At 41.0% G+C, this 25,521-nt stretch overlaps 1 protein-coding gene across 1 annotated transcript in view; it reads right to left on the bottom strand.

Annotated features, from left to right (window-relative positions):
- The window catches only part of ATP6V0A1 (ATPase H+ transporting V0 subunit a1), a 1,075,307-nt gene that overhangs the window by 730,081 nt on the left and 319,705 nt on the right, over positions 1–25,521 (bottom strand). The gene's annotated exons all lie outside the window — the stretch shown is intronic.

Consider the following 25,521-nt stretch of genomic DNA (forward strand, 5'->3'; position numbering starts at 1 on the left):
AGAAGCCTCCATATTATAGTACAGTCTCACAACAACACATTCAGGTATAGCATTTTACAAATACATTTTTTTCAATGAGAAAAATAAATGCATAAAAAACAATTGCTTCACATTTCAATTTAAAGGTTTAAAAAGATCATTTGATTTATTGTCAAGAGGTATAGAAAGGCACGGTCAAGACCAACAGAAAGGTAGACAAAGACAGTAGTAAAACTATAAACAAGATAAGGAAGGGGAAAAATAAAAGCAGGAACAAGGAATGCATGCCATTAACTGTTAAAACACAATATACATTTTCCAGTTATCATGTTCTTGTTATATATTTAAACATAAAGAAGACTGAAACAAAGTCAAAACACTTTCACATTGCAAAGTCATTTTTACATTATCATAAGAAATAGAAGTGTCCCCCTCTACAAAGAGGGTATTTTGTTTTAAAGGCCAGTAAATGAGAAACAAATTAGTAAAATGCATCTCTGAGCTAGGTCTTATCTTTGTGCATAATTTACTACAATGTACATATGCATTCATACACACATGAAAAGGAATGTACACATTACTGCATACTACATGCAATAGTATTAAGCTTTCTAGTCAAAGAATAAAGGATCAGCTGGACTAAAAACAATCAAGACTGCATATTTTGTTAATATTCAGAATGCTGCAGTGAGGGCATTCTGAAACAGCACATGCTTTATTGTCGAACGACGCTGTATAATGAAATTTTAAATTTAAAGCAGCAAATCTACAGAACGCAAGTTTTTACCACAACAAATGTATGAAAGAAATTTCTGAAGTGGCTACACCTAGTGAGTCATGTCTCTCCTTTGATCAGCTAATGTAAAAATCCCAGCACTCCTTTTATAGGAACCCACACAGCCAGTCTCATGTATGACATCTGTCACCTGCACCTCAGTTAAGAGACTTTCCAATCACCAACTCAGTTCCCAATTTCAGACCTCCAAATTAATCAGGTGACTTTCCAATAAATTACAATACTATTAATTAAGGTATAAGCCTCCTACACAAAATTCTGTTATTTTTCAGTTATATACATTATCAATGCCTTCTGACAACAGCCATGTTTTAAGGGAGACAAAGGTAAGCAAAGGGATCCACTTCAGAAGACCTTCTTAAAATTATGTGGTATGGATCATACTCGCATACCAGACCTATCTTGCGTTTGGAAGGCAGTGAAATAGGTCCAGCCAATATTTCAGATTCCAAGTAGCTTATCAAGACATATATTGCAGGAGACAAGCAAATAAATGTTTTAGAGTAGAAGGCCCTACTCTGCTAGAATTAGTGATGTTGCTTTGTAAGATCTTCAGAGAAAACCACTACACTAGACATAGCAATTCCTCTAATCAAATATTCTCTCCTTCACTCACCAGATGCCGCGGTGGAGCAGCGGTAGCGTTGTTGCCTCACAGCAAGAGGTTCTCCAGTTCGATTCTCGGCTGGAGTGCGGGGAGTGCCTTCTGTGTGGAGTCTGCATGTCCTCCCCGCGGTTGGGTGACGTTCGAAAGACATGCGTAATGGGCGTGCCTTGGTTGGACGTCGAGCTGGCACCTCAGCATTCGTGAAAATCTACTGCCAATCATTGGCGGACCGGAGTTCCGCTGTGGCGACCCCTAACCGGGAAAAGCCGAAACACAAACAAACAAACTCACCAGAGGTCCTGATGTTATAAATCCATAAAATAATGCATCTAGTCAATCATTTAGACTCCATTAGTACTGGGCTCCCTTCCTGGATGCAGTTCATTCATTTAGTGATGCTTCTTTAACATCAAAAGGCACAACAAAAACAGTTGGCATTCATCAGAATGTTAAGTTACTGCATATTCACAAAAACATTCCAAATCAACTCCAATATGAAACTAATACTTATCTGCAGTGAAATTTGGGCTTAATGGCCATGTTTACTTGAAAACTATTTTAAAGTCCCGTGGGCTACAGAAGAAATGATAGGTTTTAATTTGCTTTTTTATATTTATACTTACTGTATATGATTTTAATGGATTGATGTATTTCCATGAGGTTTTTGTTGCATGTCTTGATTGATTTAATTGAGTGTGATGCCTTAACTGCCGTGATTTGACTGGGTTTTGTTAGTATATATTTGTGTGGAGTTTAGTACTAGACTAGCGTCTAATGAAGCAATGTAAAATCGTGAAAGTGCTTACCCTGTCATTTTTTACCCTGTCATTTTATTATTTTTATATGTGCCATTAAAGTGTGTGATTTTATTTCCCTTGCCGTGCTTCGGCGTCTGTTTTTAATTTATTTTTTATGGGATTTTGAGCTGTTTAACTGTCACTGTTTGCTTGAGCGCCATTGTTTTGTGGTTTCTTTACAAAACTTGATTAAGAGAAGACTAAGAATTCCAACATCCTTCAGTCTACAGAAATCTAGGAAACAAAATATGAAGAACATAGATGAAGCATATCAAAACGAGTATGTAGAAATCTTTTACTCATTACATACAGGTCTAAAATAAAATGCCGTACTTCAATGGAAGTTCTTCGATGAAAAACTCTTCACAAGACCTGTTTAGTCAACTTATGCTGGACCATCACAAAGACTGCTTAATTTATTCTTGCTAGGTCAAATGTTTACCCTTCCTACCAACTCAAAGAAAGCAAATATGGCCAGAGCTTTTAGCACTCCAGTATTAGCACCTCAGAACTAGTTTAAAGAAGCATCTGTAGTAACCCAAGTAATCCAGGATTCAAACGCAGACAGACATTAAATATGTTATCCTTCATCCAAAATGAGAAGTACTCTCTTTTAGTGCAAGTCACACAGGTAGATGTTGCTGGAGGCAATATAAAGTTCTGCAAAACTCCTGAAAAGTTAAGATCCACATATGGGCCTTCTGAATGAGTTAAGACCTGAAGACAATATTATTAACCCTTCCCCCGAATCCACAAAAACAAGGAAAGAAGAAAATTGCTAACATGAGAAGCGGTTCTTAATGCAAGGATTCTTAGCACTGAAAACTAGGCCCACTTGTGATCACTAAAAGGCAGTAAGAATGAACCTGGGTCTCTAAAATCTGACTTTCATCAACTGACAAAAGAACAGTAAAAATGGAGGGGAAAGCATTGCCAGGACGATTGTACTGCCCAGCTCAACTGAGTCTGCCAAAAACTGCATTTTTCCTTGTTGGCAAAGAAGTCAAAAAAAAAAAAAAAGACACCCTCCAACAAATGAACAGCATCCTTATATCTTTTAGGCGAATCTTACTTTCTATTGAGAGGCTTATAAGTGGAGCTGGGACTTTTGTGAAACAGTTTTGTCTGTGTGGTGCGTCAGCGTTCAGAGTTAGACCCTTACTGCTTCCCTGCAGAAGTAGGATAACATCCCATCCTGCTCATTCAGGTGACATTTCACGAACAACTTGCTCAATCTTAACAAAGAAAGTAGACAACTCCAAGGTCTTTGATTTCTATGGACTATGCTGCCTCTCATATTCCTTTGCAATATCCTTCATAATTTTACACGTTCCATTTGAAATGATACAGCCATTCTAACCCTATTACATGTGATGGCACCCTATACTAGTCTTATACCACCAGATATGCAAGCCAATCTCATTTTCCCTGTAGACATTACTCAGCTACTAAATTCACTTCTGGAATATGCAAAGTCTGACAAAAAATGTTCTTGATCCTTACCACTTGACAAATAAGGCCATGCAGACCAGTATGCTGTATCATCCTTTTATCTTACTAAAAATAAAATTAACTGCTCAAATCTACTCTTGTAAAATAAATACAATACTCCTTTAACCATCTTATTCTGATGTCTTCCACAGTTACACTGCCTCATATCTTTCTCCCTCTTAGGTACCCCAAGAAGACTCTGAAAATTACCGCTGCTGTGTAAAATGAAACTGCCCTCTTCTCAGACTTAAATATATAGCACTCCCCAACATTAGAGAGTAACACTCTTATTAAACTCAGTATATGAAAAACAAATAAGCACACAAAATACTCATGTTAACAGTTAAGTGATTACAGTGTAATCAATGTCTAGATCTCAAGGCAGTATATGCCCAAACAAATACATACTTCTAACACTTTACATAAACATTTAAGCTGACATGCAAGACAGCCAATCTAAATTAATACCAATTAACTACAAAAACATTATACTAACAATGTTGCCACTAAAACACTAGCAACCATTTATTAGTCTACCATAATCCTTTATCATTCGTTACCAAAACTGCTTCCAAGTTGGCCCAGTCTGTAAGTAGTTTGATAATTTTTCCCACCTATGAGGAATCCTTTCACTTCCATTCCTTAGTAGCAACGTTTTTTTTTTTTTTTTTTTTTTTGGAAGCAGCAGTATCACCTCTAAAGGTATCCAGTTACATTTCAATTTCCAGACTAAAGTACTCCAAATAAAAGTATAACTTAGGACATGTCTATTCTTCCAAGCCATACTGCAACTGGTCTTTTAAAGCCGGATAGTGCATAAACATCCAATGCTGCTTTCTTAACTAAAGTTAAAATTCAATGACTACATGAACTAAAAAAAACAAATATTCCAGCTCAGAATACACTGTGAAGACACAAAATACAGGACTACATTTATTCTACAGACTACTAACTTTGGCAAAAGAGACAGCAGAGTCATAACATATTCCAATACCATTCTAACGTTGTTACTGGCTTTTGATAAACACTGTGCTTCAGACAAATAAGCCAATACCAAAGGCAGCTTCAAAACTGGATGGAACAGTCAGTATATATGTTTTATAATTATGAAGCAGAAACAAATATTCTGAAAAAGCTGGTGTTATGCCATTTAAAAAAAAAAATGTTTTTTGTGGCAGTAAAGAAGGTAAGTGAGAAAGATACATAAACTTAGACAGGGAGGACAATATGACCACCTTGTCAGCCTATTAACTTAATGCAACAGTGCATATAATCATGCAAGACTGGTATGAACTGTCCACACCACATACCATGTCTCTTCATGATTTACAGAAAGACCAACGCACAGTGGAGGAACAACACAGGAAGGTCAAGGTAGAGGGGAAGGCTATAGTCAGAAAGTAAAAGGTTTGTCCTGGAAGAGACCTTTTGCTGCACTGAAATTGAATTTAGGCTTGTCTTCCCATTTCTTTTTTAGACTTCTTACCCTTTTTGGTGCCTTGCTTTTTTATGGCAGAAAAGTCCAGACTTGGAGGGGGTAATTCCTCTGAAATTTTGCACCAAAGGAAAGAAAACGTCGTTCAACCCCCAGCATTATTTTATCCTTTTTTCCTAACTTTTTAAAGTTTTCAGCAAATAGGGAACCAAAAGGACATCTAAGACTGCACCCAAAAGCTTAGGTTTCATATCCTCTGGGAGGGATTACAGCAGCCCTGAGAAACATATCTGCCCACTTTATAGAGGTGAATGCTACATAAGAAGCAAAATAAATCATGGACTGCACTGTAGATGTTGAGTCATAGTCTGCAAAGTTTGGCATGGTGTTGTTTGTGTTGTCAAAGGTAGATAAACATGTGTATCTTATCATTTACAGATCAAAAGACTAAAGTAGCTGATGTATAAACATTTTTCCAAATATATCCATGGTTTGACTGTACTTATCACTGTGAAGAGCACTGTTTGAAGGAAAAAACTTTGAAGGCTTGTCCGCATGTGTGGAAATAATAGCAGGGTATGAGAATGAGTTTACGTACAAGTACCTGTGAGAATCCGGAACTTTATACCCATCAAGCTGGTTTGAGACAAGAGTTAATGAAGCAGAATCAATGGTGTCCTCCAAAGCTTAGAAAAATAGAGGGATAGGGGAAGGCTTGAAAACATATGCAAGCGATCATAATATTTCTTTTGTGCCTCAGGGATTTGATTACTTTCCCAGCTAGAAAAAATGCATAATTTCCTGAACAATCTCTCCAAAGAAGAGCTTTATCTCAGATAAGTCATTGTGCTCAGATTCATATCCAGGTGGAATCTAATGTTTCACATTCTTGCTCTGAAGAGGGATCTTCTTCATCTGAAGAGGAGTCTTTTTCTTTCAAAGAACTACATGCAAAAGAAACAATCCCAGCCACACTACCACTGGAGAAATGGGGATGTTCTTATGAAGTAAGATCTGAGGTACAACCTTCAGGACATATCTCAAGAACCAATGTTACCCCTTTCATCATGATGTTTAGTATATAATCTATGCATTAATATCAGCTGCCATCTTCTGGATCATCCTACTTCAGTCATCTTTTCATACAAAAGACTGCCCAGAAATGTCAGACTATTATAGGTTTAGTTTTATTAAATCTGTACAGAGCTAACACCACCAGAGGGAAAGTTCTGTGAGATTTCTCAACAAGTGAAGTTCAGCTGCAACTTGGTTAGCTTAGAGGGAGAGTTGCTCTTTACAACTTGCAAAATTACCATAGAAACTCCTTCCACCATTCTGTTCTTGAGTTATGGAACTGAAGAAGTTTGTCAGCCTTACACTTATGTTTACCTTTCTAAGGTCAGAAGGAAACAAATGAAACTGTACCAACAGTCACATCCAAGGCTGACGTCAAAGCGGTACTGAGCCGGACTGAAAGTGATTTCTTTTAAGCACAAAGCTTAAGTTACCAACTCTCATGACCTGTTATGGTACTAAGTATACACCCTGACAAATGTTACACTTGTGTGTGTTGTTATTCTCTAGACAAAAGCTGTCTGTTTATTTTGGGGGCAGGATCTTATTCTCACATTTACACTTTTTAAATGCTCACTCTATGGCAGAAACAACAGAGGAAACATCACGCACAACAAATAACAACATAAACAGAAAGTAGCAATGGCAACTAAGGATTTTGTTTTTTGGCAAGAAAAAGCATGGTATCCACAAAAAGGAAAAAGCTGCCAACAAGATGTCTTGGGGAGGGTATGAAAAGGTCAAATAAAGCCTGCAACTTTTCTTCAGTAAACTTGCAATAAAGACTTTTATTTATTTTATTTATTTAACATTTGTTAACCGTAAAAGTCAGACACTCCAAACGCATGTCTTTGTAAACGTATGGAGGAAACCGGAGCACCTGGAGGAAACCCACACAAACATAGGGAGGACATGCAGACTCTGCACAGAAGGCACCCCAGCCGAGAATCGAACCAGAAAACCTCTTGCTGTGAGTTGACAATGCAACTGCTGCACCAGTGCACCGACTTGATGTGAAAAACTGTATAAACCTACTATATTTTTTTCACCAAAAAACTGTCGCAGGTTTTAGACTTTTTTTTTTTTTTTTTTTTTACATTTTACATGCTTTGCAATATATACAGCAAAGAACAAATACATAATCAATTCTGTCCTGAGAAATGCAACAGAGTTTTATAATGTAAAACATTTTCTCTCTCACTCAAGCACACACAAATGTGTGCACACTAGCAGAGGTTAGGGCTCCTTAGACAGGTATGTTTTTCTCTCTCAAATACATACATATACGCACACTAGCAGAGGTTAGGGCTTCTAAGACAGATCTGTTTTTCTCCCTCAAACACATACATATGTGCACACTAGTCGAGGTTAGGGTTCCTTAGAGAGATCTGTTTTTCTCTCTCTCTCACACACATACATATGTGCACACTAGTAGAGGCCACAGCTCCTTAGACAAAGTAGTTACATTCTTTCCATAATGTTCCATCTGTGTTGTTGATCTTCATCTATGCTTGACCCTTGGGTAGTCTGTTCCGATCCTCAGAACCAGTTCAGCCATTACACAGCTTGTGTCAGCCTAAAATCTCTAGAGCTAATATTCTACCAACAGTGCCCCAATCTACATTACCTCAGATCAAGTTTGCTGCTAAAGGAAAGAGAAAATCATAACCAGTTTGAAGAAGCCATGTCCAAGGTGAAAACTAACAAGGTACCCAGGACAAGTGTTTGATCCTCCAGGAATTCACAGGAGGAGGAAGGAAGGTGGGATGCCAAGAAATTCACAGGAGGAGGAAGGAAGGTGGGATGCCAGGAATAGATGAAGACTGACAACACAGATCGAACATTATGGTAAGAACATAAATTCTTTAACTGATGTTGTCACTCTTCATCTATTCTTGACTCCTGGAACAGAGTCCCCAGCTACTTTAGATCCTGGGAGGCCCTATGGGAGGATATTCCTGAGAATCACAGAACCAAAGGAAGCTCTTCCCCTGGAGACCAAATCCAATTTGTAATGAGTAATAAAGGAATGTGGAGTAGCCCATGTTGCTGCTGTGCATCTCATTCATGGAAGCCTTAGAATGAAAAAACGTTGAAGTGGCCATTGATCTGGTGCAATCTGCTCTCACAGGCACAGGTAAGTTGAGATTCCTTTTACTATATATGAAAGTAATGCAGTCTCTTGGCCATTTTGACAGAGTAACTTTGGAGACTGATTTCCCCAAAGTTGGGATGGAAAAGGATACAAACAACTGGTCTGATTTTCTAAATTCTTTAGTTCTAGTGAGAGAGAAACATAACTGTCTGTAAACATCCAGCAAATGTAAACAATATTCACCTTTGTTGGTAAAGTTAAGAAAGAAAACAGACAAGTCAATGGTTTGATTAATGTTGGATTGTGAGACCACTTTCGGAAGAAAGGATGGATTGGTTCTGAGTGAAACTCTATCCTTATGTAAAACTAAATAAGGGGGTTTTGGACATAAAGGCTGAATCTCAGAGACTCATCTCTCCGAGGTAAAAGCTATGAGAGAAAGTGCTTTCCATGAAATAAACCTTAAACTGCATGTTGCTGCAGACTCAAAGTGGAGGAGTGCCAGGGACTGAAGAACAATGGCAAAATTCTATGAAGGTAGAGTATCTTTAAACAGTGGTTTTAAGTGCAAAGCTCTTTTGAGGAATACTTTACATAATTATGAAAAATCAGTGGAAGGTCCTCAAAACCATTATGGAAGTTAGAAATGGCGGCTAATTGGACCTTAATCTTGGAGGCTGAAGCTACTTGATCAAAAAGAATGGCTAGAAATTCCAGAACTCTTTCTACAGGTGTAGAGAAAAGATTATTTTTGTATCCCAAGAAGAAAATTTCTTCCACTTACTAAGGCAGAGTTTCCTGGTGGATGGTCTATGGGAAGCCAATAAAATTTATATCACTCGGGAAGGTAAATCATTATGCCTGGCGACTAATGGAAGTGGAGGAACTAAGCTGCGAGCTTGAAATTTTGAAGGCTGGGATGCACCAATTCCTAAGGGTGAGACAGCAGGTCTGGAACTGGGTCCAGATCCCATGAACAGTGAACTAGATGAAGCCATAGGAAGGGAAACCAAATCTGTTGAGGCCGACAGGGTGCAATGAGGATCACTTTGTTTCTCAACCTCGTTTCTTTCTTGAGAAAGAATGGAATTAGAGGAAAGGGGAGAGCTATAGAGGAGACCCGGGGGCCAATCGAGAAGAGTGTCTCTCAGGAACCCCCCCCCCCCCCGAGGGGGATTAGGGCAAAGTAGCTTCTGTACTTCTTGTTTTGGGGTGATTCAAATAGGTCGCAGCAAGGCTGGCCCCAGTGATGGAAAATCTTCCATGCTATTCTCAACTGAGAGTCCACTTATGTGGCTGTAGAATGCACCTGCTCAGTTTGTCTGCAATCACGTTGGAGCTCCCCGGGATGTGCATTGCTATCAGAAAGTAGTTGGAGGTGACTGCCCACTGCCACATTCTGAGGGCTTCTCGACACAAGGGATAAGACTTTGTGCCCCCCATTTGTTGATGTACCAGATGACGGACATGTTGTCTGTTTAAACTGTAATGGTTCCTAGAGGGAGGACAGAATGAAAGGCTTGTGATGCTAATAGCACTGCTCTCAACTCCAGAGCATTAATATACAGACTGGCCTCTATCGGAGATCAAGTGCCTTGGAATGTTCTACTCAGATAATGTCCACTTCCACCCCATCTGGGAGGCATCTCTAATCACTATGGCCTTGGGTTGAGGAGGGATAAAGAGGCGACCTAAAAGGATCTCTTCAGACTCCATCCACCAGGACAGATCTTTTTTGCAGTGACTGGTGATAAGAATAGGGTAGTTTACTGGGTGGATTAGAATGCATCATTGTGATGCTAGAAGTCATTATAATAGTTGCATGTGGAATTTCGCTAGCAGGACCAGAGTGATGTTCACTGTCATGGAGCCCCACCTGTGAAGGACTAGTAGCACTGGGACTTTGTCTCTGCGGGGAACAGCATGGACTTGAGATTTGTCTGTAACCTGTGTTGAGGAAAGAAAGATATACAACAGATGGTGTTCAAATGAGCGCCTATGAATTCTAGGTCTTGAGTGGGGTTTAGCTGAGATTTTGATTGACTGACTGTGATGCTTAGATGCACGAACAAGTGCACAATTAATTCTGTTGCTTGAAGTAGTAGATGTCTGGTGGAAGTGGTGATGAACCAATAGTCTAGCTATGGAAACACCTGGAACCAGTGCAGTCTCAAGTGAGCTCTTACTGCTGCTATACATTTGATGAATACCGTGGGGGCTGTTGTGAGGCCTAAGGGCAGCACTCTGAACTGAAAGTGACTGACTCCCAGCTGAAAGTGGAGAAACCTTCTGGAGTGTTTTTCCATGTTTATGTGGTAGTACGTGTCTTGAAGGTCTGTAGATCACATCCAATCATTCTCCTCTAGAAAGGGAAGAATACACTGAACCGTGACCATCTGTAATTTGGTTTGTTGAACAAAATGGTTTAGAAAGCTGAGATACAGAACTGGTCTCCAGTCCCCTGTCTTTTTTGGCACTAAAAATAATCTTGAGTAAAATCAGGATTTTATCTGGTCTGGTGGGACTTCTTGGAGGACTCTTTTGCCTAGCAACTTTTGGATTTCTAAGGCTACTTGGTCCATCTGACTGGGTGGAACATCAGGGAGCCTTGTTAGAAACCTTGCATAAAGAATAAAGGGGATAGAGTAACCTCTGATAGTAATTCTCTGCATCCAAGTATCTGTGGTTATTTGTCGCCATGCTCTTGAATGCAGAGAAAATTCTTCCCCCAACTGCTTCCAGAGGCAAGCAATTGGGCCCCTTTTCAGCACTGCTGGTAGAGCTGACCAGAGAAAGAATCTCTGGAATCCTGATTCTTTGGGCCACCTCTGCCTCGTGGTTGGCATCTTCCATTAGAGCTACTCCCTCTGCCCCAAGGGCAGCCTTCACCAGTGGTGTCCTAAAAAGGCCCTTGGGACTTCCTGAACCACATCTCTCCACTCCTCTGATTCCTAGAGTAGGATCGTTGGGGAGTAGAAAAACATATGTCCACTGCAGACAGGGTCTTTCCATCTTTCTCGCACCTGGCTAGAGTTTCTTTGACTCTGGGGTCAAACAAAGAAGATCCGTCAAAGGGAGCATTGACAAAAGAAGACATGAATGGCTGTGCCAACTCACACAGGCGCATTCAGGCGTGTCACGTAATTGCAATGTCTGAACCAGCTGACCTGGTCACTCCTTCGGCTGCATGTGCAATTAGCCTCATGGAAGAATTGGAAATAGACACGGGTAGTTAACTGGGAGGCCACTTTTTCTTGGACCTCGTCAGATACAGCTCCTGCTAGGGTGTCTGATAGTTCCTTGATCAGATCCCTCTGGAGTCTAATGAAATTGTGACATAAAATTCAAGGACCTTGGGAGAAGGTAGATGATGCATAAACCCAATGTCCAAATCTGCCCATCGGCCTTGACTCGGTTAGGGAGATGAACAGAGAAACTTTCCTCAGCTAGCTCCATTTTGGTGGCCACCACTACCACCATGGCATCTACTGCTAACCCTTTTGCCCAGTGTTGGTGGTCTTCAGGAGCAGAGAGAATTTTATCTAGTCTCCAGGGAATCAGTTCTATAGAGTCAGGAGCTTTTCAAGCCCACTGAGCGATCAGCTTAATGAGATCTTCAGCAGGAAGGGTCATCCAGGAATTAGATGGGTGAGAACCAAAGGCTTGCAAGCACACAAACTCCTCAGATGTAGGATATTTGGGCTTCCAGTTACCACTCTGTTTAAGGATCTCAAGAATGTCTACAAAGGAGATGTCTTCTGGGGTTGACCGAGGGGAACCCTCTCTGTCATCGAAAACAGCGTCCTCAGTGATGGACTCTTCAGGAGTCTCTAGATGTTTCCTCTTGCATGTTTTCTTCCAAGGAGGCTTTTCAGTGGGGATGTCTGAGGAAGATTCAGAAGGGTGTTCCTTTGCTGGGATCTCTTGCAGCCTTGGAGCTCGCTGTCCGGGTGCAGAGGTTGGTGGAAACTCCAGGTAAGAAGGGGTCAGGGAATCAAACTCAGGCACAGCAGAGGACACCTGACAGCCTAAGGTGTGAAATCCTCTCTCCATAGCCTGGAAGGCAGTCCCACCCCCTTCAAGGGATGTGAGCCCAGAATCGAGAAAGACAAACTTGGAAATGGGGTCACACCCCCACCCCAAGAGACTCACCTCCAAAGCAAGAGCCAAGGAAGGACACCCAGCCACCGGAGTCCCAAGAGGTAAGGATGACTCCGAATAAAACACAGCAGCTAACTCAACCACCTCAGGCCCGACAGAGGAGTCATGATCTCAGGAATATGTAATTTCCAAAGTAACTGAAGAAGTCAGAGCTGAGTCCGGAACCGAAGACAAAGGGGCTGTCAGTGCCAAAGCAACTGGAGCCTGAGTAGTTGGAGTGGGGAGTTCTAAGGCCTCCAAGGAGGTCAGAGGAGGAAGAACTGGTAGAGTCCTGTGAAAAAACATTCCTCCTCCAGGTAGGAGAGGGATTTGTGAGTAAGTAAAAAGACCCCTAGCTGTTAGGAGCTGATCCACAAATCTCTACATCTACTTCAGTGAGACTCCTGGAGGAGCGAACAGACAATCCAGAGGGGAATTCTGGCCTTTTTATAAAGAGACTAGGAAGTTGACACAGAATGGGTCAATGGAAGAAGAATACTTTGTCCTGGGTGTATATAGAGGATTACTGTTTGGCACCGAAGGGGAGGGTAAGACCTGTTGCGGTGCAGTAATCGTCTGTACCGACTGGGAAACTAAAGAAGCAGTGATAACACCGGTGCCAAAGGCGCCAAAGTGGCTGGTGCCGAGGAAGAAGTCCATTCCGAGAGCTTTGGAACAGAGGAGGAATCAATGGAAGACTTGTGTTTTTTTGATATCGGTGCTGATGGAGAAGTCAGTACCGAGTGACTTGTTTTGGAACCAGAGGCCTTTGGAGACTTATCGGCCTTGGATAAAGCTTCCTCAAAGGGGGTCTTAAGAAGCCCTTTAAGAATAAGCTTATTGCGACGTTCCACCAAGATCCTAGTATTGAAAGCCTGGCAGCTGAAGCACTGCAAGTCCAAGTGTGGGGCACCTAAACAAACACAGTCAGAGTGCCCATCTGAGTTAGGCATTTTTTGCCCGCAGTCCTGGCACTGCTTAAACTCAGTTGTGCCTTTGGAGTCGTCTGCCATGTTGACGACTAAGAAAGGGAAGAAAGTCAACAGGCAGAAAAAACTGTCACACTCACACAAAGAATAGACAGAAATATTCTACCAGCAATGGTAGAAAAGAACTACCTAACGGTAGAGAGGAAGAGAGAAAGAAAAGGAACTACCAGCAATGCTAGGGGGAAAGTATACCATCGGTTATGGAGTAAACTCATTTTCTCAAAAAAGGTGGGTAGAGATGAGAAAAAAATAGAGTTTTACTGAAAAAGGAGAAAGGAAAGTAGACAGGTTAATAAATTTTTGATATTTACTTAGCTGCGAGAGGGGAGTCGGCCGACGCATCTTGCTAAAAGTGCGGCAAACGAGATCTGAGGTAATATAGAGAGGGACAATGTGGGTAGAGTATTAGCTCAATAGAATTTTGGCTGGTGCGAGCTGTGTAACAGCCGATTCCAAGAATAAGAACCGACTACTCAAGAGTCAAGAAAAGATGAATACTGACAACATCAGATAGCTCTGTTTTTTTTCTCTCAAGCACATACATATGTGCACACTAGTAGAGGTTAATGTTCCTTAAACAGATCTGTTTCTCTCAAACACATACATATATACACACTAGTAGAGTTTAGGAGTACTAAGATCTGTTTTTTTCTCTCTCTCAAGCACATACACTTGCACACTAGTAGAGGTTAGGGTTCCTTAGACAGATCTGCTTTCTGTCTCACACTCATACATATGTGCACAACACTAGGGGCTAGGGCTTCTTCAACAGATCTAACACTAGGGGCTAGGGCTCCTTCAACAGATCTAACACTAGGGGCTAGGGCTCCTTCAACAGATCTATTTTTCTCTCACACAAACATACATATGTGCACACTAGTAGAGGTTTGGGTTCCCTGGACAGATCTGTTTTCCTCTCTCTCAAACACATACATATGTGCACACTAGTAGTGGTTAGGGCTCCTTAGACAGTTCTGTTTTACTTTCTGAAAGCACATACATACGTGCACACTAGCAAAGGTTAGGGATCCCTAGACAGATCTGTTTATCTCTCTCACACACATACATATGTGCACATCAGGAGAGGTTAGGGCTCCTTAGACTGCTACTTGCTATCAAATATGTGATCTTATTTAGGGTTTAAACAATACAGTTACCTAAATAATGCTGATCTGGGGAAGCTATTTGAATTTAATTTTTTTGTAAACAACTTTATTAAATTATTACGACATAGGCAAATGTATACATCATAGGTTCACAGGTGTGTACTAGGCTAATGACCACAAGGGCCTTTTTAAGCCTATCCATGCATCCCAAATCTCTGACAAGTTCTGGTACACTAGATAAGTTTAGGCAGGGGCTTGGGAGATGAAATGTTTACAAGCAGTGGCCTGGGACATGAACTATTTATAGGTTGCCTGTGTCTATTAGGGATGAAGGGGCCCAACCAGAGATGAATTTCCTGTTCCCCATCAAACTTTCCCAAGTTACACATAGAGAGAGGAATTTTCTGTTCCCCATCCAACTGTCCAAGTTACACACAGAATTGGGTTAGGGAGGAACTCTGCTTCACAGGGATGAAGAGTCTGTTTCAGAGAAGGGGGTAGTCTCTGGGATACACACCTGTCTCTACAGCATGTCCTATTCATATCACAGACAAGGTTTAAGTCTTTAGAAAAGGTAATTCTGGTGCTGTTTGTTTTATGGATATGCAAGAGGTCCAGCAGGGTGGGGGTCTGACAATGTATTGTATGCCAGGCACAGACCTCCCCTCAATGGCCTGTAGGGGATAGAATACAGGGATAGGGCCCTGAGGCAGTCTGCAGAGGACATGTTACTTAAGACCTTTATTCCTTTAGTGAGGAACCTCTGTGGATGTTCATTTGTTGGATGTGCCTTGTTGGGTACATACCAAAGAGGGCACTGTACTGAAAAAGATAGGTCTGATGAATACTGAATACAGTGGAACAATGTACTCCTTGGACCTAGATGCCATAATTTTGCTTACAAGTTGCACAACACAGAGCAATTTCTACTGTATAAATGGAATGGTTGAGGGCTAAATTATTGTCCGTCTGTGTCCCCAAGTCCCTAACAACGGGTCAACTCTTAGGGGTGTGTTTTTCAGTATGACAGTTACTGGGATAAATGACTTCTCTAAGGATACTATTATGCATTTCTTGTTATTTAGTTTTAGTCCACAGTTCTGAGACCAGTTATTTGTCTGTGTCAGTCCATCCTGGAGAACATTTGTGTTGGTGGAGGATTCTATGACTGCTCCTAATCTGCAATCATCTGCAAATGTAGTCACAGCCAGAAGCCAATAATACTGGCCTTGACTTCAGAGAAGTAAATGCCAAAAAGGACAGCCCCAGGACCGATCCCCGAGGGGCTCTGCTTGTGACTGACCTCTTTGTAGAGGTGGACTCCGTAAATTCTAACTTCCTGGGTCCTGTCTGTGAGCCAGCTGGCTATCTACCAGGTGACATAAGGGTTTACACCTAACCTCTCAAGTTTTTCAACAATGCCCAAGCTGGGTACTGTGTCAAATGCCTTGCCCAGGTCAAGGTAGACAGTGTGAACCATTTTGCCCTCATCCACTGCTTTTGGGACCTGCTCAAAGAAGCCAACTAGGTTGAGTAGGCATGAGTTGCCCTTGAAGAAAACAAACTGGGTCGGGTCGTGTCTGGAGGTTTCCTGTGTCATTGTTGACCATTTCCACGATAAGGCTTTCCATGGCTTTGCATATGAAACTAGTGAGACTTATGGGTCTGTAGTTTCCATGGTATGTAGATGGCCCACATTTGTGGAGAGGGAAAACTGTTGCTGTTCTTCATTCATGTGGCACAAAGCATGTTAGGAGGCTACAGTTAAACAGCAATTCCAGATGGCCTAACAGGTCACGTTTCCTGCTATTTATAAGGTATCCTGAGATACTGCCCAGGCCCACGGATGCACTACTCTTGGACTTAGGGACAGCATTAAGGACCTGTTTCCTAGTTATAGTACGAGATATACTTGATGGTATTTCCTGAAGCAAGGTTGAGGGGGAGAGACGTCTGAAGTTGGAGCTGAATTTGTTGGCCAGTAGGTTTGCTATATTTTCTGGCTCAGTAGAGGTAACTCCATTTATCATGAGCTCTGTGCACAATTGTGTACTGCCCTTTGAAGTTGTCGACATAGCTAAATGATGCCTTATGGTTGTCCTTAGCCTGGAAGGCTAAAATTACCTCAAATTTGGCTCTGGTAGACTTTAGTTGCCCTCTGAGTTATTTGCTTAGTTTGATGAGAGTGATTTTATCCTGCTGGGTGCGACACCTCCTAATTTTTTCCATGATTTTTTTCCTTCACTTATACAGCCTAATGATGTTGTGATTCTACCAGGGTAGGTTGTTTTTTGAGTTAGTTCTGTACTTCTTCCTGATGGGTACAGCTGCCTCTATGGCGGTATTAACATGCTTGTATAGGGTTTCTGTGAACAATTCCACAAAGGCAGCAGCGTTCTCCGGGTTTATGGGGGCTTGACATTTTTCCAGGTTATCACTTAACAGTAGGAAGTTAGCCTTAGAGTAGTTCTTGAACATTCCAGGGTTAGCTGGGGTTTCAGGTCTGATTTTACTTCAAAGAAGACCATATGACCTTACCAGAGAAAAACAATATACTGTGTGTGTGTCTGTGTGTGTGTGTCTGTGTGTGTGTGTCTGTGTGTGTGTGTCTGTGTGTGTGTGTCTGTGTGTGTGTGTCTGTGTGTGTGTGTCTGTGTGTGTGTCTGTGTGTGTGTCTGTGTGTGTCTGTGTGCGTAGCACTCTCCTATATTAGTGTGGACCAAATCCACGATATTTGCACCCCTGGTGAGTGTACTAACATCCTCGTCCAGGGAATTTGTGTTTAGAAAATCCAGGAATCTCTGTGCCTGCATATTTGGTATCATATATGACCCCAAGTTAACAGTGGTGCAATTAAAGTCACTCATGAATATGTTTTTTGGTTGGATAGTGAGCGTTTCCAATAAGTTTAAATAGCATGTTATGGATTTCCTGGGCCATAGAGGGGGAACTACATCTTGCAAAGAACTGGTATGGGATTTTGTCTATGGTGATTTGAACATGGAGAACCTCAAGTGCACTATCCTGTTTGACAAGATTTGATGTACATTTATTGTTGATGTAAATCAAGACACCTCATGTACATCAAGACACCTCCACCTTTTAGTCCCTGTCTGTGTAGTAGCTAGTCCAAATGTGTGGAAGGCACTATAGTCTTACACTGCTGGTGTGCTCTCTGTGGCTTTAAACTATGTTTCAGTGACCGAACAGATGTCAGCATTCTCTATGGGTAAGGAGAGCTTGTAGCGAGTGGAGTTTTTAGTTAGACTCCTAGCATTGAGCATTAACACCTTTAGATTTTCTTGGTTTAATTTGCTACATCGGAAGCACTTTCAGTTTGTCATTGACTAAAAATGGCACTATAGGGAAGGACAATGTTTTAGCCAACATTCAAAAGCCTAGAGGTAAGAGGTGCAGACAATCCCTGGAAAAGCAGTGTGGTCTGTTAACCAGTCTCCTTCCATACCGACAAATATTGCACCACCTTAGAATGATACCAGAAGCTAAGCCAATTATTAAAGTCAGTCATCTTCTGTTTGTATATATGTATATATGTATATATATATATATATATATATATATATATATATGTGTGTGTATATATATATATATATATATATATATATATATATATATATATATATATATATATATATATAAAATCAATTCAACATCACACAAATTGCTCAATTCCTGCCATCTCTTAAACCTCATTTCTCATCTAAAACATTTTTCTGTATGTACTGTTCCCACACTTTCCATCTTTTCTATGCAATTTACTCCTACTCTGTTCTAAACGTCCCACTTTCAGTTCCTTTATCTCTGTTACAATATTCACTACTTCAAGTATGGTTAGTTTAAACTTTGCTTTCCATTTTCTAGTAATTGCTTTTTGGCAATCACCAGAATTAAACTTAACAAGGTCTTACTATGTCTAGGCAATTCAGATCCTGTATCCCAGCTCAAAAACATTGTTTCCTTAGTTATACTCATTTGCTTGCCCAGTAGTCCTGACAAAGTACTCCTTAGGGAAATTTTGAAGTCTGCCAACTCATTACACTCCCAAAATATCCATTCACAGTTACCTCTTTCTTCCCCATTAGACCTCCAACACTTGCCACCTACCCGAAGAAAATTATTTGGAGTTTGGTTAGGATATAAAAGTAACTATGCAAACACTTCCAGGCAAAAATCCTAAATCTTCGAGACTTTGTTGTATATTTGGAAGCCATACAGATGTCCTCCCACTGTTTCTTTGTGTACTGCTTACATAAACTGTCATCCCAATCTTTTATGATCTCCTCTGATCAATACCTATAGTTATCATGTAATATTTTATATGCTCTACTAATTATCCCTTGTTTAATGGCAGCTTCTGTTCTAGATTAAACTAAAAACTCAAGCAGTGCAGGCCTTTCACTTAGGATTCCCCTATCCATTTCTCTTCGCCTATACTCTGATATCAATCCCTGATAGGGAAGGCAATCTCTAGCCTGCAGTCCAAATGCCTTCTTGGCCTCTTTCCATTCTATTACCTTTCCCGCTATAATTATTTGTTCCCAATATCTTGGTTCCTTTGCCAGCTTCCTCCAGTAAAATTCTTACCCCTTTTTGCCTGTTCTCTGGAACCTTAATGGCAGTCATCCCTACTGGCAGAATCTCCTTTCTCCATTCTTATGTCGACTTAGTTCTTAGAATACTTTCTGAATATAATAATCTGTATGACTTTTTTTTTCTCCATAAGGATCTGCATCCAGAATCCCATTCTTTCCTTATTTCTTGAATTCCCCCTCTGCTTCATCATCATTCGTTTTCACTTTGAATTGTAGCTTTCTGCTTGTGTTATGTATGAGAGTCTAACTGTGTACCTCTAATATATCCCTTCAAACCAAGTAACTCTAAACCTCCTTGCTGTATTCAAAGCATCAACTTATCCCACTCGACTCTTGCCCTTCTCCCCTCCAAATAAAATTTTATCTCCTCTGGTTGATAAAATATCCCTGACCCATGTATAAAACTAAAGGAACTAAAAACATTTTCACTGCTTGCATCTGTTATCCATATCCATTGCCAAGAGCTTCCAGTTTCTCAGTTTTTGTATCATCTTTTGTCTAGTCTCTTGCCACATATCCTTAGCTGCCAAAACAGTATCCTTTTTAACCCATACTCCTAAATACTCCATTTCATCATATCCTCATAAATATGGATATTGCTGAACCATTACATGTGTGGGTACATAGTTTACAGCTATAACCTTAATTTTAGCCTAGAAGAAAGTAAAAACAAGGATTTTTTTATTTAATACAGAAAGTAGATATTTTTCTAAAATGACTGCACTGATTATTTCTCAGTACTTGCTCATTCACAGGACACCCATCTGAAGTTTCTTTAACAAAAAAAAAAAAACAATTCTTTGAAAATCAGCTAATTGTAGTCAGTCCGTGTTTTCTTCTTGGTGCAGTCGGTATACTTTCAACAAGACTAGAAGCAGTGCACTAACTGCAAATGAGGGAGGAGAGAGAAAAAGAGCATGAGAGACACTACTGCCCAGTCAGGGAATACATGCCAGCAAATTCTGATGGTCTTTTGCAACTGATAAATGGTCATAAAAATCATTGGGAGTTAAGAATATTTTTATTATTGCATTTGTCAATCCAATTTTTTTTGTTTTGTATTTTTCTGTGCATGTGCTTCTTTGTTTATTTAATTAAAAATATATATTGATTTTTTTAAGCAAAGCGCATTATTCTTTATGAAAAGCTTTAAGCTGTAGTTTATTAATCATTTTGAAACGTTTGTGGCTGACTGCTTATTGACTTGTGTAATGGTAACTGCAAAAAACTCATGAATTATAACTGCTGCACAAGCCTTTTGAAAAGAAAAGGAAAACAACAGACTGCTTAGTTACAGCTACCATAAATTGTACAGATAACTCATTTTACAAGTAATCAAGACCAATGTTTGCCAGACTGATGCGGCTGGTGGCAGCACATTACCAAATCGGCAGGAAGGAAAAGTAGCACTGAAAAATATGTAATCCCTCCAGAGCCACTCTGCACGCCTGTCTCTGTGACTGTTTTGCACCTAATGGTCCAAACAACAATGGCTCAATGGTCTTAGATCCACTGACCAGTTTCCTCACTTGTTTATAGGAAACAGAAATGGTAAACTGAAGGGCAGGTATACGACAGTATTACAACACATAAGAGTCTAGACTGGCAGCTACAATCCAGTCAACCTAGTCTCACTCAGTAGGTCAAATACTTAAAAAAGTTACTAAAGAAACCAATGCTGTATTCCTTGAAAGCAATACCATTAAAAGACTCAGATAATGCTTTTGCAGTGAGGAGATTCTGACATAATAAGCAGCTACTCTACTAAACAGTTAAACCAACAAAAGCCCAACTGCCTTTCTGAAGGGTGACCCGAGAGCATTACCTCATTAAGTGACTTGTTCAGAGTCTCACTAAAGCAAACAAAGACTGAAGAAGCCAAACCCTTGCTTACTAGATGCAGTTTTGCCACAGCTCAAAGCCTTAGTCCTCTGTTTCAAATTGACAGACTTCTTCAGCTTAGTACCACTGTTGCAAAACAGCCAGCTCTGTTGTCATCGATGGAGAAGGCCGTTACTGAGACTCAGGTGACCCAAGTTTGATTACAGGCTTGGGCACTTGTTGAAACTAACTGGAAGGGAGAAGAGGGAAGGGGCAAAAGCCTACTATCCTGTCCTCAGGGGAGGTGTGGAAGGCATATCAGAGGCATACAAAATGCACCAAAATTATCCATCCGGGATTACAGAAATGCAAAGGATGTGCCGATTCCTGGAGACAAGGTTGTATGTAGGTTTATATCACCCATGAAAGCAACAGTCTTGCACTATGGTCATTACACATCCTCCCGGAAAAATGTTGAATTTGTATGCACAGACAGTCGGGGCTATAAAAAGAAAACTATGGTCCCTGCATGTGACTGCATAACTTGCGGTTCACTCCTCCATCTCCTTCTGTAGGATCTGTGACATGAAATTCTCTTAAGTATTCACCCCTGAAAAGAAGGACCTGGTTAATGAAATTAATAAATCAGGATGGCCACTGTTATCAGTATGGAGTCACAGCAGCTGTGTGTTTGTATACCTGTGTGCATGTGATGGGGAGGTTAATGACACAAAGACATGTTATTCAGCCACAAGATCTGGATAACTGGGGGACACAAAGCTAAAGAGAACCAATGTAAACAAAACAGCACAGCTGTGCAAAATCTTACCATAGCAGTAGATATCCTACTTCTCACTGCTGCAGTATTCTTTACTCATAGGATATCCTGCTGAGGATAGACTAACACCTGACCAGCATACCAAAGCCTTTACATCTTCCAGGAGTCGTTATGTCAGAAGCATGTCTTATGTGCAAGGCATAAGGCACACATGCAGCATATAGATGCCTAATCCTCAGAAATGGGTGGAAGCGCTCCAAGAGAACCAGAGTAATTCCAGATTAACAATAACATGCCCATCCAGGAAGGAAATTAGAAGGAGATGGGGATGGAATAGGAAATCCCTCGGCCAGCAGTAGGGCAACAAAAAATAACAGGGGGCAAGAGGGAGGGATAAATCACTGCAACAATGGGAAGTAGGACATCTTGGGGAGAGGGCAAATCTACTGGAAATTATGGGGGGAGGGGGTCAGAGAACAGCCTTCCACAAACCCATGAAGGACAGCCCTGGCAAAACCTGCCCTGGTGCTGGAAATGACATCCAACTAATGTTAGGTAAAAGTGTGAACAGAAGACCAGGCAGCAGCTTCCAAGATGGATCTAGTTTCCAGACCCTAGGAAAAGGCACCAGAAGGAGCTACTGCCCTGGTAGAATGAGCACAAACAGAAGAGGAAAACTGCATGCCATGAAAAGAATAAAAAACAGAAATGGCCTTAGAAATTCAGGAGGAGATGGTTTGCTTAGACAATATCAAACTCAATCTCCTGGATGAAAGGAAACAAACAGTTCCTAAGATTTTGTGATGTGGTTTGTCTTAAATAAAAATAACTGAGCTGTAGAAGTCTGTAGGAAGGAAGAAAGGAGGGAAGATTAAAAGACTGATTCAAGGACAAATCATTAACTGCCTTGGACATAAGAAAAGGATTGGTATAAAGAGATACCCTCTCCTTGTGGGGGGGAAAAAGGAAGAACTGCCATGACAGCTTTGCTTGGAGTTCAGAAACCTTTCTGGCAGAAAGAGCCACCAGCAACAGTTTTCCAACTAAAATGTTGCAGAGAAGAAAAATTAATCACAAAATGGGACAGAGTCAATTTGTCAAGAACAAAATTAAGGTCACAAGAAGGGGAAATAGGCTTTTTTAGGGTGCCTGACATGAAGGACACCTTTTAGGAATTGTTTAACTTCAAAACTAGAAGCCAAAGGTGGGCTCAGAGGCAGACAGACAGAAATGGCTGACAAATGAACTTCAAAAGAAGAATATGCCAAACCAACATTGAGCAATTTGCACAAATAAGAAAGAACTGTAGGGACCCCCCCCCCCCCCCCAGAAAAAAGGTCATGGTCATGCTTGACAGACCAAACAGAAAATCTTCCACTTAGCCACATAGGATTTTCTACCAGTGAAGTTTTCTTGCCTCCTGCAAAACTCAAAACACATCCTCAGAAAACTGGTGTCTGAAAGGAATCAAAACTCTATCACCCAAAGTGTCAGTTGAAGTGTGGACAAGGGAGGGTGAGAATGAGAGATCCATCCTGTGAGGTAACTTGTGAAGACTGCCTCTAGCCAGGTGAAACAGGAGGGAAGCCATTGTTGTCCGAGCCAAAATCAAGTCACCAGCAAGACTTTGGGTGTGCCCCACATGATCTATTGCAAAATCCTTGAAAGTTGAGGAAGATGAGGATAGGCATTCATACAGATCCCCTTTCAAGAAAAAGACATGGCATCCACTTTCCAAACCAGATGACTTGGAACTCTAACAGAACTAGGGAAGTTGCCTGTTCAGAAGGGAGGCAAAAAGATCTACCTGAAGAGGATCCCACTGATGTACAATGTCAAGAAACACCTCCCTGCGAAGAATGCATTCATGAGGATGTATCCTGGACCTACTCAGAGTCTGTCACTAGATTATGCTCTAAAGGGATATAAACCGCTTGAAGAAGCAGGTGATGGTGGATTGCAAAATCCCAAGCCTGAAGAGCCAACCTGCAAAGAAGGTAAGATCTTGTGGCCCCCTGCTTGTTGATGTACGACATGGAATCTGGCTGAGGGGGAGGGCCGTCTGGATGTCAAGATAGAGACAGATTTATCAGGAAAAGGATGTCCTTGTTCTCTAGAACTCTGAGTGGGTTTACCTGGGAAAATCTGCTTAGAAACCCTATTACTCCAAGTAGGTTGTCTGGGCTGCCTAAGGACAAAGGAAGATTTCAATGGATAGTTCCTCAGGAACTTAAGTAAATGAGAAATAAAAAATTGTTAGGTCCTGCATAATCCTGTCTTTACTCTAAAGGTATTTAAACAATTCTGCCAACAGCAGAGCAAAAAAAAATTCTGGTTATCTAAACGAGACACTAGAACTTTGGCCTTAATGTCTTCAGGTAAAGCTTGCAGGTGCAACCAGGAGTATCTTCTCATGACACAGCCAGATCTAGCTGCCCTAGATAAAGTATTACCTGCACCACAGCTGCATTTAATGGAATGGTGAGCTACCTGATTGGAAGAACTCAGAGAAAGAGCAGAAGTCTTACTTGTCCAGATCAGGCATGTCTGTCACCCCCATCCCCCTACTCCCAAGAGCCATGGGGTGGGAGATGTTGGCATAATTGTTAAGGTGCTTACCTTAGAAACACAAGGTGCAGGGTTTGATTCTCACATAGGGTAATTGGCTAGGCTTAAAATGGCCCATGAGTGCAGTTAGCCTAGTACTAATCTATGAACCTATGACATAGCTAGTCATGCGAGTCTGACAATTAATGGCAATAAAACCCAAAGTAGCACAAGTATACACTGTTTTCAATACCGCTCCACAGCATGGTTGTCCTTGTCAGAAGGGAAAAACTTGGAAGTGGAAAGCAGTTTGGATGGCTTATCTGCAGATATGGAAACAGCAGGATCAGATGGAGGGCTAAGTATTTATAATCCTCAGACACTTTATAAAATCTAGCATAAAAACTAAAACAAACACATCCACCAGAGCAAATGTCTCTCCGCTGCCTTGAAAGTGATATGTAAATAATCCGAATGCGATAAACAGGGAGAGGCAACCAAACGGCTCACAGTAATAATCCAGTCTTAGACTGGATTATTACTGTGAGCCGTTTGGTTGCCTCTCCCTGTTTATCGCATTCGGATTATTTACTTTATAAAATCTGTTTGGCTTCTTAGGGGTCAGAGGTTGAGAGTTATGAGCCTTAAAAGCTGTTGTAAGGGTGTCCAAAAGGGCACCCAAGACAGGTTTAGTACATGCTTATTCTCTTAAGTGGCAGCTGAACTTTGGAGCGAGTCGATTCAGCCATGGACTCTGGGTCAATAACTTCCTAGGTTGGTTTTCAAAATAAACAGAAAGGGATGACAAATGGCTGAAGACAGACTTAGGGACAAACACTTGAGAAATATAAAATTGAGTATGGTTGGTCGTGTGCAGCATCAAAACAAAAAAGGCACTTCTTGTGATAATCTTTATGGGGAATCTGGCTCCCACTTCTTAGATGGCATGAAAACAAACTACAAGGAGGAAAAAAGAAATGAAGGAACCCCAATGGGGCATATATCTTTAGAAAGCTTGGCAGATGAACCAGCTTGGTGAATGGCATACAGACTGAATTCAGAGGTAGTGGAGGCAGAGTAGTTCTGAGAATTAGGCATCCGTACATCACATATGTACCTTACTCCTTGCACACAGGACATACGTCTGACATACGATGCCTGGAAGGTGTTTTGTTAAGCTGGCCCGACATTAGGCTATTCTCAGGAGAATATCTCAACAGTAAAACATACTGCAGTACTGATAAGCAAGGACA

This window comes from Protopterus annectens, chromosome 13.part0, assembly GCF_019279795.1.
Source record: "Protopterus annectens isolate FY-2018-M chromosome 13.part0, PAN1.0, whole genome shotgun sequence".
NCBI classification, from domain to species: Eukaryota; Metazoa; Chordata; order Ceratodontiformes; family Protopteridae; genus Protopterus; species Protopterus annectens.